Below are 10,003 nucleotides of genomic sequence, written 5' to 3'. Positions count from 1 at the left end.
GAATTTTCTCCTATAAAGCAACATCCTTATTGGTTAAGTCCAGAGAAACAAGCAGAAGTGACAGCAGAAATTCATTATATGTTAGAAAATCATCTAATTGAGCCTAGTCAAAGCAGTTGGTGTTCTTCTGTAGTGTTAGTGCCTAAACCTGATAGGTCAACCAGATTCTGCATAGGCTATAGAAAGGTTAAAGAGGTAATAAAAATGGATTCCTACCCAATCCCTTATCTAGAAGATTGTATTGAAAGGGTTGGCAATGCCACATTCCTTACTAAGATAGGTTTGTTGAAAGGATACTGGCAACTACTTTTAACATTGCAAACTAAGGAGATATTGGTTTTTGTCACGCCAAATAGGCTATATCAACGCCGAGTAATACCATTTGGACTAAAAAATGCTCCAGATACTTTCCAAAGACTATTGAATCAGGTGAGCACTAATGTTCCTAACTGTGTGGTTTACTTCGATGATGTATTGGTTTATAGCAACACATGGAAAGGCCATTTAAGACAACTGGAAGCCTTATTTAAACAATTACAGTCCACAAATCTAGTAATAAACCTTGCAAAAAATGAGTTCGCGAAAGTGCAAGTAACTTATTTAGGGCATATCATAGGGCAGGGGCAAGTCTTGCCAAAAACAGCAAAGGTACAGGCTTTGATGGAATTCCCTGTCCCTAAAACTAAACGGGAAATCATGTGATTTTTAGGGATATACGGTTTCTATCGTAAATTTGTGCCAAACATCAGCAAAATAGTGGCTACACTAATGGATTTATTGCAAAAGAAAGCAAAGATGTTATGGTCAAGAGGGTGTCAGACAGCTTTTGGGAAGCTAATGAGCTAATTAGCCATCCCTAATTTCGCTGAACCCTTCAAGTTGGCAATCGATGCTAGTGGCTTGGGAGTGGGTGCAGTCTTATTGAAAGAAGATGAATCGGGCATAGAAAAGCCAGTGAGGTACTTTTCTACAAAATTAAAATGGCAATATAAGAGATACTCTACAGTAGAAAAGGAAACCCTGGGATTGTTACTGGCTCTTGAGTATTTTGATGTATATATCCAATGTGGCTGCAAATAAACATTAGTATATACTGACCATAACCCTTTGGCATTTGTGGAAAAATTTAAGACTCAGAATGACAGGCTGTTCCGATGGAGTTTGCTAATACAACCTTGTAACTTGAGGATTATTCATATTTCTGGAAAAGATAATATAATTGCTGATGCATTATCAAGAATGTCAATTGTTTGGAATGCAAGAAAGTCAGAAAACTGAACAGATTATGTATAAGGAGCAAATGGCTTTGAGTGCATGTGTGAATTCTGTTTATATGTTGTACTTAGCTTTTTCTGCGATGAAATACATTTGGAAATGGTGTTTCATCTCTTAAGGGAAGATGCACGTTAGAAGCATAGCTCTCAAGACTGAAATTTTATTTTACAAGATGGAAGGACCTGGCATGATCTGGATGCTAACCTGGGATTTTTTTTTAAAAAGGTCATAAGTTCATCTTGGAAGAGGCCTGCTTGTTGACAGTTCCAAGAAATCCCCTGATCTATATGGTACTTGAGAAGGAGTTGTTTGTTTGTGTTGAATTGCAAAGCCCTTTAATTAATGATAAGCTGGGAGATAAAAAGGCAATCAAATGGGAGAGAGGAAAAAACACTTAAGTTGTGGACCTGCTTGTTTTGAAGGCAGTCTTGTTGGAGAATAAGCTGAGAAAGGAAGGCTACCTTGACTGGCTCCCTCTCTCTACCTTGCCTGAAATTGTGTGTGGCAATCAACCTGTAGCCAGAAAACCCTCATCTGAGTGTAACTAGTCTGCATTTGAACATGCAAAGCGGAGACCAGTTGGTGAGAATTTCTAGGCATCCACTGGGAGCAGTCTTCACACGAGAGAACTCCAGGTTCACAGCGTCGAGGCCAGCAGACTTAACCCTTTAGTTTATAATGCTCATCCTCCAAAGCCCATCTCTGCATAGAGATTCTATCTGTTGTCTTTTGTTTGTGTGTGTGTGTGCTGGGGTAATTCTTTAGGAAAAGATAGATAGTTATACTTCCCAATTACAATTAAGTGTTAACCAGTACTTGCAACTTGTTAAAATAAGTTTTGTTCAAAAATAAATTAATAATTCTGAGTTTTTGAAAGAAGCCTGGTCAGAGTCTCTTTTCTTCTGGGTATTAGAGGTATAGGTACACAATTGGCCATTTCAGTGAGAAAAGTAAACACTTAAGTTAATGGTACGGCCTGCGGAGGAGTGGGGTTTGATAATTCGCACACTCCTCCCATCCCGGTCATAACATGATCCAACTCCACCCTCCCTCTGTGACCTTCGAGCTTCCTCCCAGCGCCCTTAAGTGGCCTTTATTGCAAGAAGATTTAAGTACAGGAGTAAAGATATCTTGCTGCAATTGTATAGAGCTTTGGTGAGACCGCACATGGAGTATTATGTACAGTTTTGGTCTCCTTATCTAAGGATATACTTGCCATAGTGCAATGAAGGTTCACCAGGCTGATTCCTTGGACACAAAGGACCAGAACTCGCAAATGAATGTCCCCCCACCGCCCATAAGCACCACTACCACCCTTTTGCCAGCCCAGCTGTTGTGTCATTTGAGGACCTGATCGCCACTACCTTCTTCACCACTACCTCACCGTCCTTGCCGCTTCCCTACGGATCTTCCAGCTTCTCCTGCCAACCTGCCCTGTGCCGTTGAGTTAGAAAAGGACAAAACCTCATCTCAGACCCAGAGAATTAACAACCTCGCCTGGTGCACACCACATTTAAGCTGGTGGGAAACAGGAGGCATCAGTTTCACATTCACTGTTGACTTAACCTTGAAGGTAAGACTTAATTTGGTAAAGCTCCCATTTAATGAGTTCTCATGCTATGCAAATGGACAGGTTCCTGCCATCTGGCAGCATGATGTCCACTCCACCGTTAACTGCTGACTTTATTTCAGGAACTCAACCCGATGTCGGGAAACCTAGATTTTGGCTACCGCCTAATTATGTCCCTCCGCCCAACTTGTTTTCCTTTCCCAGATGCTCCACTGTGTCAAAAAAGAGGATTTCTATTCCTTACATTTTCTGAAATATATTTCACTTAATTTACTTTAAAAGTATTTGAACTAAAAAAGGAGAGAATGAGGTAACTAAAGACAGTCTTTGCTTTAAAATTCATTCACAGGTTATGGGTGCTACCGGCAAGGCCAGCACTTATTGAACACTTCAGTTGTCCTTAAGAAAGTAAGGGTGAGCTGCCTTCTTGAAGCACTGTTGTCCTTGTGGTCAAAGTACTCCCACAGTAGTGCTAGGTGGGGAGCTCCAGGGCCAGAATTTTGAGGTCAGCAGGCAGGTGCAGTCGGCAGGCCTGGGAGCGACTGGGAAATGGCCCACTGCCCGCAATTGGCTGTGATTTCACACTGGCGGGCAAATTAAGGCCCGCCCAATGTGAAAGGCGGCTTCTCAATGGTTGAGAAGGGGTGGGCGGGGGCCTGGTGACCAGTTTAAAAACGGCCCAGGCAGTCCCTGGAAGGCTGCCACGGAAGAACATCTCCTTTGCATCTTCAACATTCAAGTGATGGAGTTAAGTGTGGCTGGACACGGCAGGCGGGAAGGCAGATCGGGTGGGCCCTTGGCCCCCCCACTTTTTGGATGAGTGCTTTGCAGTTCTCTTGGAGGAGGTGGCTGACAGGAGGGACAACCTTGTCCCCAGAAATGGGAGGAGGGGGCCACCGCACCTCACAAAGAGGGCATGGGAGGAGGTTGCAGCACCAGTTAGCAGCCTTGACATGGTGCAGCGCACATGGGTACAGTGCTCGAAGAGGTTCAACGACCTGCTGTGCTCAGGAAGGGTGAGTACCCAATTGGCATGCATCAGTGTGCAGAAGTGTTAATGTGTGGCCGTCCTCCCCGTGGACCTCAGGGGCAATAGCGTCTGAGTGCCAAATGTCAGTGACGCCGGAGCTGCTCAAGGGGGTGAGCCCTGGCTGCTTGGGCTGAGTGCCTTGCAGCTCATGGACCACGACTCAGATGTGCACTGCGGGGTGGTCCTCAGCTGGGGTTTGCCAGGCTGCAATGGCGCTGCAGGCACAGAGTGGACTAATCGATGCTCCTCTGTTTTCAGGAGAAGACAAACCATAACCAATTGGAGAGGTCACGGACAGGCGGAGGCCCGCATAACCTGCCGCTGCTCACCAGGTTTGAGTAGGACACCCTTGAGCTGGAGATCCGCCACACTCCCTGTGCAACCAGGCATGGAGAGGCGGGGGTGCCAGAGGAAGGTAAGAGCGCAGTGCACAAAGGTAAGAGTTTCAGATTATGCAACCATTTTAGTGTAGTTTCTTCATTGATGGGTGCCTCAAACCTGGAGTCCCCATTGATCATTGAAAGACGATGGCGCCATGATGCAGATCTCCTTTGTCTCACCAGGGTGTCTGGCATGCTCAGTGGCAGTGTGATGACTTTGACAAATGACATGTCCTTGTTCTCTCTTAGATTCGCCAGCACACACTCACTCTCTGGACCCTGAAAGGCCACTCCTGACGTCAGAGGCCCACCGGGCTTCATTTGCACCTATGTCACACCCATTCTCTGAACCAGGCACAGCGCAGATCCCAGCACCTGGGTGGGCATTAGATTAGCGGCTAGCATGTTGGTACACATTGGTGAGGGCATTTCACACTCGCTTGAGGAGCAGGCAGAGGCAGAGAATGCCCAGGGCGCTGGTAGTCGGAGGGCTGCTGGGGACCAGGATGATGCTCAGTCGAAGGTAGATGATGAGCCTCTGGAGTCGTCCATTAGGCGGCAGATGCTAGATGTCCAGCAGGATGTGTGGAAGGATCTGGCGGAGATCCATGAGGGTCTGTGCACCATGGTCTCTGTTGTGAAGGAGTCCATGCGGAGCATAAGCACTGTGTTGACCCTCATGGCCGAGCGCACTGCCTCCTCCATTGAGAGAGTGGCGACTCTCATGGAGAGCCAGCTCCAGGGACAGAATGAGGGGTTCCTGGGGTTGCGCTTGGACCTGCAAGCCCTCACACAGGCAATGACCTCAGGTGGTCAGTGCCAATGTGGGAGATGGATGAGGCACCCAGTATGGCAAACGTTCAAAGAGCACAAACAGCGAATTGTTTATTCCTAGATAAAAGCAAAATACTGCAGATGCTGGAAATCTGAAACAAAAACAAAAATTGCTGGAGAATCTCAGCAGGTCTGACAGCATCTGAGGAAAGGAAGACAGAGTTAATGTTTCGAGTCCGTACAGCTCTTCATCAGAACTAAAGAGAAATAGAAATGTGGTGAAATATAAGCTGTTTAAGGAGAGTGGGACAGGTGGAGCTGGATAGAGGGCCAGTGATAGGTGGAGGCAAAGGAGAGATTGCCAAAGATGTCATAAACAAAAGGTCGAAGGGGTGTTGACGGTGATGATATTAGCTAAAGGATGTGCTAATGGTGACATTATGGGCAGAACGCAGGAGGGGCAGTGACAGATGGCCCTAGTGGGGGTGGGGTGGGGGGAAGGGATCGAAATAGGCTAAAAGGTGGAGGTAAAACAATGGATGGAAATAAATTTTAAAAATAATAATAGAAATAGGTGGGAAAAGAAAAAATATATATATTAAAAAAAAGTAATTACTAGAAAAAAAAGGGATCAAAAAGGGGGTGAGAATGGAGGAGAGAGTTCATGATCTGAAGTTGTTGAACACAATGTTAAGTTTGGAAGGCTGTAAAGTGCCTTATTGGAAGGTGAGGTGCTGTTCCTCCAGTTTGCGTTGGGCTTCACTGGAACATTGCAGCAGACCAAGGACGGACATGTGGGCATGAGAGCAGGGTGGTGTGTTGAAATGGCAAGCGACAGGAAGGTCTGGGTCATGCTTGCGGACTGACCAAAGGTGTTCGGCAAAGTGGTCACTCAGTCTGCGTTTGGTCTCTCCAATGTAGAGGAGACCGCATTGGGAGCAGCAAATGCAGTAGACTAAATTGAGGGAAGTGCAAGTGAAGTGCTGGGCAGGTGTTGCACCTTCTGTGGTTGCATGGGAAGGTGCCGTGGGAGGGGACTGAGGTGTAGTGGGTGATGGAGGAGTGGACCAGGGTGTCTAGGAGGGAACGGTCCCTACGGAATACCGACGGAGGGGGGGGGGGTTGAAGAGAAGATGTGTTTGGTGGTAGCTTCATGCTGGAGTTGGCGGAAATGACGGAGGATGATCCTTTGAATGTGGAGGCTGGTGGGGTGATAAGTGAGGACAAGGGGGACCCTATCATGGTTCTGGGAGGGGAAGGTGTGAGGGCGGATGTGCGGGAGATGGGCTGGACACAGTTGAGGGCCCTGTCAACCACCGTGGGTGGAAAACCTCGGTTAAGGAAGAAGGAAGACATGTCAGAAGAACTGTGTTGGAAAGTGGCATCATTAGAACAAATGCGATGGAGGCAAAGGAACTGAGAGAATGGGATGGAGTCTTTACAGGAGGCAGGGTGTGAGGAGCTGTAGTCGAGGTAACTGTGGGAGTCGGTGGGCTTGTAATGAATATTGGTGGATAGTATATCACCAGAAATTGAGACAGAGAGGTCACGGAAGGGAAGGGAAGTGTCAGTGATGAACCATGTGAAAGTGATGGAGGGGTGGAAATTGGAAGCAAGATTAATAAATTTTTACAGGAATAAATACAAGAATTGTTTATTCCTGTCTGGCGTAAAAGTAAAATAGGAAAGGTGGCCAAACCATGGCATACAAGGGAAATTAGAGATAGTATTAGATCCAAGGAAGAGGCATACAAATTGGCCAGAAAAAACAACAGACCTGAGAATTGGGAGCACTTTAGAATTCAGCAAAGGGGGACCAAGGGATTGATTAAAAAGGGGAAAATAGAGTACAAGAGAAAGCTTGCAGGGAACATAAAAACTGACTGTAAAAGTTTCTCTAGGTATGTGAAGAGAAAAAGATTGGTGAAGACAAATGTAGGTCCCTTACAGTCTGAAACAGGGGAATTTATAATGGGGAACAAAGAAATGGCTGACCAACTAAATACATACTTTGGTTCTGTCTTCACAAAGGAGGACACAAATAACATATCAGAAATGTTGGGGAATATGGGGTTTAGTAAGAGGGAGGAACTGAAAGAAATCAGCATTAGTAGGAAAATGGTGTTGGGGAAATTGATGGGATTGAAGGCCGATAAATCCCCAGGGCCTGATAATCTACATCCCAGAGTACTTAAGGAAGTGGCCCTAGAAATAGTGGATGCATTGATGGTCATCTTCCGAGATTCTACAGACTCTGGAACAGTTCCTACAGATTGGAGGGTAGCTAATGTTACCTCACTATTTAAAAAGGGAGGTAGAGAGAAAACAGGGAATTATAGACCAGTCAGCCTGACGTCGGTAGTGGGGAAAATTCTAGAGTCCATTATAAAAGTTTTAATAGCTGAGCACTTGGAAAACAGTGGCAGAATTGGACAGAGTCAGCATGGATTTATGAAAGGGAAATCATGCTTGACAAATCTAATGGAATTTTTCAAGGATGCAACTAGTAGAGTTGATGAGGGGGAGCCAGTGTATGTGGTTTATTTGGAATTTCAGAAGGCTTTCGACAAAGTCCCACATAAGAGATTAGCGTGTAAAATTAAAGTACATGGGATTGGGGGTAGTGTATTGAGATGGATAGAAAACTGGTTGGCAGACAGGAAACAACTAGTAGGAATAAACGGGTCTTTTTCCGAGTGGCAGGCAGTCACTAGTGGGGTACTGTAAGGATCAGTGCTGGGACCACAGCTATTCACAATATATATTAATGATTTAGATGAGGGAGCTAAATGTAATATCTCCAAATTTGCAGATGACACAAAGCTGGGTGGGAACGTGAGCTGTGAGGAGGATGCAGGGATGCTTCAGGGTGATTTAGACAAGCTGAGTAAGTGGGCAAATACATGGCAGATGCAGTATAATGTGGATAAACGTGAGGTTATCCATTTTGGTAGCAAAAACAGGAAGGCAGATTATTATCTGAATGGCTATAAATTGAGAGAGGGGAATATGCAACGAGACCTGGGTGTCCTTGTACACCAGTCACTGAAGGTAAGCATGCAGGTGCAGCAGGCGGTAAAGAAGGCAAATGGTATGTTGGCTTTCATAACCAGAGGATTCGAGTACAGGAGCAGGGATGTCTTGCTGCAATTATACAGGGCCTTGGTGGGACCACACTTGGAATATTGTGTGCAGTTTTGGTCTCCTTATCTGAGGAAGGATGTTCTTGCTATAGAGGGAGTGTAGCAAAGGCTTCCTGGGATGGCGGGACTGACATATGAGGAGAGATTGAGTCGGTTAGGATTATATTTTCTGGAGTTCAGAAGAATTAGGGGGGATCTCATAGAAACCTATAAAATTCTAACAGGACTAGACAGGGTAGATGCAGGAAGGATATTCCCGATGGTGGGGGAGTCCAGAACCAGGGCTCACAGTCTGAGGTTACGAGGTAGACCATTTAGGACTGAGATGAGGAGAAATTTCTTCACCCAGTGAGTGGTGAGCTTGTGGAATTCACTCCCACAGAAAGTAGTTGAGGCCAAAACATTGTATGTTTTCAAGAAGGAGTTAGATATAGCTCTTGGGGCGAAAGGGATCAAAGGATATGGGGAGAAAGCGGGAGCAGGCTATTGATTTGGATGATCAGCCATGATCATAACGAACGGTGGAGCGGGCTCGAAGGGCCGAATGGCCTACTCTTGCTCCTACTTTCTATGTTTCTATCCCAGCTAGCTACCCGTCTATCACTGGTGAGCAGGGAGGTCCAGAGTGACCTCACGCTGGCGTACAAGCTGCTTGTCGTCTCTGTGGGCTCCTCTCAGGGCACTCTGGATGACTGCAGCAGCTCCTCCCCCTTCCGCCAGTGACTGTGGCATCTGATGAGGCTACGATGACTGGGGAGATGCCAACTGTGGCATTGGCCGCTCCATCCCAGGTGGGGCCAGCACAGGCTCCACTGGCCAGATGATGGCTGCCAAGGTCATCAAGGCCAACAAGACAGCAGGGTTAGTAGGTTGTCTCCAATGCTGGTGCCCGCGAGGGATGGCACCAAGACATGGCACTCAGAAACGCAAGTTAAAGGCACCATAAGCACAAGAGGGACAGTTCACGGGTGATTTTCTATTCATTTATGTTTGGTTGATATGTCTGCTGGTGTGGACATCAACACCAGTAATGGTAATGGCATTATGCTTTCAATGTGACAATAATATTAAATTTGCTTTGGTTCTGATGGCCTGAGTATGCTTCACCTTTTTTCTTTCTGTTGCAGAGTGCGGCAGTATGTAATGCTGGACGTGAGTGGCTGAATAGTTTATTGCACATGCATTGAGTGGACTTTGTGTACAAATGAAAGTATCATTTCAGACATCCAAAATGGAGGCGGCAGACTTGGCATGAGATGGAAGCAGGTTTTTGGTAGCCTAGTTGAAGGAGCATTGGATCAAGGCATCCCTGCCTCCCTGGAGGTTACCGAGGTCTGACTCCACGCCCTTAACATTCTCCTCAGCGAGCTCCTCTTCTGACTCGCCACTGGATTGATCATCTGTGGCCTGTGCAGCTGCGTCAAGATTGTCTTCCTCCACTGGGTCCCCCCTTGCCAGTGCCAGATTGTGGCGCGCACAGCATGCGACCACTATCAGTGACACCCGCTCTGGGAGGTATTGTAGTGCATCCCCTGAATGGTCCAGGCATCGGAAGCACCTCTTGAGAAGACCTATGGTCCTCTCTACCACCACTCTTGTGGAGGCATGACTCCTAGTGTCACGCTGTTCTGAGTCTGTTCTTGGGTGGAAAAAGAGGCGTCATGAGCCACCTCTTCAATGGATAGCCCTTGTCACCCAGCAGCCATCCATCCAGTCGGGCTGGAGAGCTGAACAGCCTCGGCACCTCGAGTGTCTCAGGATGTATGCATCATGGGAGCTGCCAGGGTACCTTGCACAGACTTGCAGAGCATCCTGTGGTCACACACTAGCT

Source organism: Cetorhinus maximus, chromosome 1 (genome assembly GCF_964194155.1).
Source record: "Cetorhinus maximus chromosome 1, sCetMax3.hap1.1, whole genome shotgun sequence".
NCBI classification, from domain to species: Eukaryota; Metazoa; Chordata; class Chondrichthyes; order Lamniformes; family Cetorhinidae; genus Cetorhinus; species Cetorhinus maximus.
This window is presented reverse-complemented; position numbering follows the sequence as displayed.